This window comes from Petaurus breviceps, unplaced genomic scaffold, assembly GCF_028583685.1.
Source record: "Petaurus breviceps papuanus isolate PSGF00001 unplaced genomic scaffold, PetGlider_PUasm1.0 348064, whole genome shotgun sequence".
In the NCBI taxonomy this organism is placed as follows: Eukaryota; Metazoa; Chordata; class Mammalia; order Diprotodontia; family Petauridae; genus Petaurus; species Petaurus breviceps.
This window is the reverse complement of record NW_027186173.1, coordinates 9,295-14,699: the sequence shown is the minus strand read 5'-3', so window position 1 is coordinate 14,699 and position 5,405 is coordinate 9,295. Positions and strand designations below refer to the sequence as shown.

The 5,405-nt window shown below is 46.9% G+C and overlaps 1 long non-coding RNA gene across 2 annotated transcripts; it reads right to left on the bottom strand.

The window, feature by feature from the left end:
• Window positions 1-1,278: 1,278 nt before the first annotated feature.
• Window positions 1,279-2,327, bottom strand: LOC138167998 (uncharacterized). Of its 2 annotated transcripts, none has more exons than XR_011170013.1 (3): window positions 2,228-2,327; window positions 2,026-2,150; window positions 1,279-1,751 (listed from the first exon to the last, which is right to left on the bottom strand). It is a non-coding gene; the product is annotated as an uncharacterized lncRNA (long non-coding RNA). The 2 variants fall into 2 exon arrangements; XR_011170014.1 differs by having other exon boundaries at window positions 2,232-2,324.
• Between the last annotated feature and the right edge of the window lie 3,078 nt (window positions 2,328-5,405).

Here is a 5,405-nt window from a genome sequence, read left to right as displayed (position 1 = left end):
ATAGAGGAAAGCAAGCCAGGAATCAGCTGATACATTGTGTGACTCCCCATGCCTTGGTTTCCCCACCTGTAAAAATAGGGGGTTGGACTTGGTGACCTCTAAGGTCTTTTCTGCCACTTAGTCAAAGAGCCTGCAATGATCCTGGGGCCCCAGCTAGGTTAGATCCATACCCTGTCCAGTTTGAACAACTCCTAACTAATTCATTCAAACTGTCACTGACTCCTGGAAAACGTCCTCAGGGGTTCCTAAAGAGTTAATCCTCAATGCCCTCATCTTCTGAGCCATCCTGAATTAAGCAAGGGAACCACACTCACCCTTCACACTCACCTCTGCCTCCACACTCAGTCACCTTTACAGCCACAGGACCCACTTGGGAAGTTTTCGGGCTAAAGCACCCCGTTCCCTGTCCCCTGGGTGTGCCCTGAGAACAAGGTTCTCTGGTTAGGTGCCATGTCCCAGAAGGGCCTCCCTCAAAATCCAGGAAGAGTCGCCAGTGTCTGAAGGGATGGCTTCCAGACAGCTAACTCTTGGAGCCTTCGGGAGTCCCCAACCCCTAGGAATCCTGCCCCTCCTCCCTGGGATCCACAGGGCACCAAAGGCCTGGCAGCCAAAGCTGGCTTCTCTCAGTCCCTAGATGTGGAACACCTGTTAGCCTTTGGGGAACGTGGCCTCCCAGCTCTGCACCTGACCCTGAGCCGCTGAGCAAGCCCCTTTCCTGCCTTCCCTGACTCTGGTGCCCAGCCCCTCACACTCTGCCCTCTAGACCTCCCTAAATTCCCAGCCCTCTCAAGGACTCTATTGCCCCCTCCCTTCTTCACTGAGCTCTCCTACCTTCTGCTTCCCCAATAGGTGGCCCTTTCTCCAAGTCCCTTCCCTATTCTCTCACCCCCCAATTCCCAGTCCCTCCAGCCTATCATTACCCTGGTCTCCTTGGGGCCCCTCTGCTGTAGACTCAGCCCCTGCCTCCACCACCTTCCCATCCCCTGCTGCCTCAGGCATTCTTGTCCCTCAAACTGTCCTTTGCCTCTCTTCCCCAAGTTCCTGAGCTATACTGTGAGCACAGAAACTCCCCTTCACTTTCCTTCTCTCTGCTTCCGCAGTCCCTCTTCCTTGGTTCTTCAGGGCACTGTCTAAGCCTGGGCTTTCCGGCTCCCTGGCTCCCCTGCACTCCCCTTCCTAGGCATCAGTCCTGTCTCTGGAGAGACCTTTAAGCACAGTGTCAGACCCACCTTTTAGAAAACAGCGTGTCCAGGTTGGGAGGGTTCTTAGAACAAGAAGCCCTGAATGTCTGTCAGAGCTGGGAGGAAACTTAGAACAGACTGTCGGAGCTGAAAGGGCTCCTTCAAGTATCGTAGCTAGAGGGCTAGCTCAGCTTGTCCACCCCCCTCATTTTACGGTCTCAGAAGGGTGAATGACTTAAACTAGGTCTCACAGTCACCCCCCTTAGCTCCCGCTGTCCGTGGTTCCCTGCTCTGCTCCTGCCCCTGGGCCCCCACATACCCACAGCCCCAAGGCCATGATCACCACGAAGTAGATGACAGTGACGGAGATGTCCGCGGCATTGTTGAGGCGGTTGGACCAGAGGGGAGGCGCGGGGGTCCCGGCAGAGACGCTGGGGGTGACTGTGACGTCCATGTGACGTCCCTGGTCCATCCCGCCGGACAGACAGCTCTTTGTGTGCGTTCCTGGGCCCCCTACCTGCCTCCTTTTAGCGCTGGTGTCGGGGCTCCGGATTAATGATCAGCCCCGGCCTGGGGAGGGGAGGGCAGAGGAGGTGGATGGAGGGCAGGTGAGGGGAGTGGCTGGAGAGGTGGGAGAGGGAGGCCCCCTCCTGTCCTTCCTGGGCAGACGTCGCTTGGGCACGGATTTGGGGATGGATCTGCTAGGAGTGGAATGCCGGGCCCCTGGGATCCCGAGAAAGGCGGAGGCTGGGCTGGGGCAGAGCAGGGGCAGGGCAGGTATCGAGCTGGTTGCTGGGAGGAGCCGGGACGGGCTGGGGAAGGGAGGGGAGGGTGCCCGCCTGACCTTAGGGATCCCGGGTGCAAGAATCGTAGCCACTCCTGACGCTGGACTCCTGCCCACGGCAACCCTGGGGACCCTGAGTGGTCTTGGGCATGCTGAAGACCCCCTCTGAGCCTCAGTTTCCACAACTGTAAAAAATGGACAGAATAACCTAGTGGAAAGGAGGCTTGATTTTCTGGGTTGAAATATGGACTCTGCCACTTACTGACTTTGTGACTCTAGTCGAGTCCCTTGACCACGTGGAAAACAGGCACAATCGTCTTAAGGAAAGAGCACTGCATTTGGGGTCTGGGAAACAAACTAACGCGAACTCTGCTACGGCTTGCCTGGTGGCCCTGCTGCCGTCACTTGCACTACCTACCTCAAGCTCTGGTGAAGAAATCCATTCAATCTGGGGCAGTGGTTGAGCATAGATTGAGCTTGGGAGTGCTAGCCTTAGAGTCAAGAAGACGTGAGTTCAAATCCAGCTTCAGATACTTGCCAGTTGGGTGACCCTAATTTCACCGCTGTCTGCCTCTATTTCCTCATCTGCAAAATCATTATAAGAACAACTATGTAAGGGTCAAATAAAATGGTATTTGTAAAATGACTTGCCATTCAGTAAGTGCTATTAATAATAATAACAAAGATAATTATAGACATTTATAGCTTAGCATTTATAGAGAGCCTTAAAGTTTCCAGAGTGTTTTACAAATGTTGTCTCATATGTCCTCACAACAGCTGTGGGAGGTAGGTGCTATAATGATCCCCATTTTACAGATGAGGACACTGAGGGGAAAGAAAGAATAAGCATTTTTGTAGCCCCTTGCATTTGCCAGGCATTGCGCCAAGTGCTTTTTACAAATATTATCTCATTTGATCCTCACAACACTAAGGTAGATGCTCTGATTATCCCCATTTTACAATTAAGGAAACTGAGGCATATAAAAGTGGAGTGGCTAGACCAAGCTCAGACAGCTAGTGAGTGTCTGAGGCAGGGCTTGAGCTCAGGTCTTTCTAACTTCACATCATCATAGGTTTTAACATTCTTTTTAATTTTTGAGATCCAGATTCTCTCCAGCCTGTCCCTCCCACACCCACTGAGAAGGCAAGCGATATATCAATTATACATGTGAAATCATGCAAAACATATTTCCATATTAGCCATTTCACAAAAAAAGGCCAAAAAATTAAGAAACTGAGAAAATTATACTCCAGTTTGCACTCAGAATTCATCATTCCTCTCTTTGGAGGTGGATAGCATTTTTTCTTCATGAGCTCTTTGGAATTCTCTTGGGTCACTGTAGCCACATCTTTGTTGTTGATCATTACGATATTGCTCTTACTGTGCACAATGATCTCCAGGTTCTTCTCACTTCACTTTGTATCAGTTCATACAGTTCTTGTCATCCCCTGAAATCACCCTTTTAATCATTTCTTATAACAAATAGTATTTCAACACAATCATATGCCACAACTTTGTCCAGTCGTTCCCCAATTGATGAGTCTCCCCTCAATTTTCCAATTCTTTGACACCAAAAAGAATTGCTGTAAATATTTTTAACACAGAGGTCCTTTTCCTTTTTCTTTAGTCTCTTTGGGGGTGTAGATGTGGTAGTGCTATTGTTGGGTCAAAGGGTATGCAGTTTTATGGCCCTTTGGGCACAGTTTCAGATTGTTCCCCAGAATGGTTGGTGCAGTTGCCTACTCCACCAACAGTTCATCAGTGTACCTATTTTCCCTCATCTCCTCCAGCATTTGTCCCTTCTGATAGGTATGAGGTGGTCCCCCAGAGTTGCTTTAATTTGAATTTCTCTGATCATCAGTGATTTGGAGTATTTTTTATGTGACTATGGATAGCTTTGATTTCTTCTTCTGAAAATTCCTGCTCATATCCTTTGGTCATTTATCAATTAGAGATTGGCTGTTATTTTTATAAATTTGACTCAGTTCTATACTAAGTATATATTTGAGAAATGAGGCCTTTATCAGAGAAACTTGCTGTAAAAAAAATTTGATACAACCTCATTGTCAGTTGCCTTTTAGCAAAATGTAGTTTCCCTGATTATCTCTTTCAATTAGATCTAATTTTGCTTTTGCTTCATCTGAGATTATGATTGCTACCCCTGACTTTTTTACTTCAACAGAAACATAATAGATTCTACTCCAGTCCTTTATTTTAACTCCATGTGTGACTTTCTGTTTCAACTGTGTTTCTTGTATATAACATACCATTGGATTGTGATTTCCAATCCCTTCTGCTATCTGCTTCCATTCTATGGGTCAACTCATCCCATCCACATTAAAAGTTATAATAACTAACTGAATTTCTCTCTATTACATTTTTCTCTGTTTATCCTTCTCTCTCTCCCTCTTTTTATCCTGTCCCTCCTCAAAAGTCTGCCTTGCTTCTGATCACTGTCTCCTCCAAGTTGCCTTCCCCCTTGTCATCTCCCCAAAAATCTCTTACTCCCTTCCCCTCATATCTCCTTATTGGGTAAGAAAGATTTCTATACCCAACTCACTGTATATGAGTATGTATGTGTGTGTGCCCACCCATTTTCCCCTCCACCTCTTCTATAAAAATTTGTACCATTCTACCTCTCCCTTCCCCCTTCTCCCAGTGCATCCCTCTTTCTCACCCCCACATTCTTTTCTGGGAGAGCATCTCAACTTAATCACCTCATACCTGTGCTCTTTGTCTATGCAGACTCCTTCTAACTCCCCTAATAATGATAAAGAGATAAAGTAATAATGATAAAGAATCTTAAGAGTTACATTATCATCTTCTCGCATAGGAACATAAACAATTTAACTTTATTGAGTCCCTTGCGAAACCCTTTCATGTTTACCTCTTTATGCTTCTCTCATTTTTGTTTGACTATCAAATTTTCTATGCAGCTCTGGTTGCTTCATTAGGAATGCTTGAAAATCCTCTCTTTCATTAAACATCCATTTTTTGCCCCTAAAGGATTATATTCCATTTTGCTACGTGGGCAATTCTGGATTGTAATCCTAGCTCCTTTGTCCTCCAGAATATTGTATTCTAAGCCCTTTGCTCCTTTACTGTGGAAGTTGCTAAATCTTTTTTTAAGCAATTGGGGGTTGGTAACTTGCTCAAGGTCACACGGCCAGTTATTTTTGTGTGGGTGCTGAGTATCTGAGGCTGGAACCGATCCCAGGTCTCCCGACTCTGCTGCTGGTGCTCTTACTCCCTGCTTCACCTGGCCACCCCTATACAGGAAGTGGCTAAATCTTGTGTGATCCTGACTGTGGTTCTGCAATATTTTGATTGCTTCTTTCTGGCTCCTTGAAATATTTTCTCTTTGATCTGGCAGCTCTGGAATTTGGCTATAATATTCCTGGAAATTTTCATTTTGGGATCTCTTTCAAGAGATGGATAT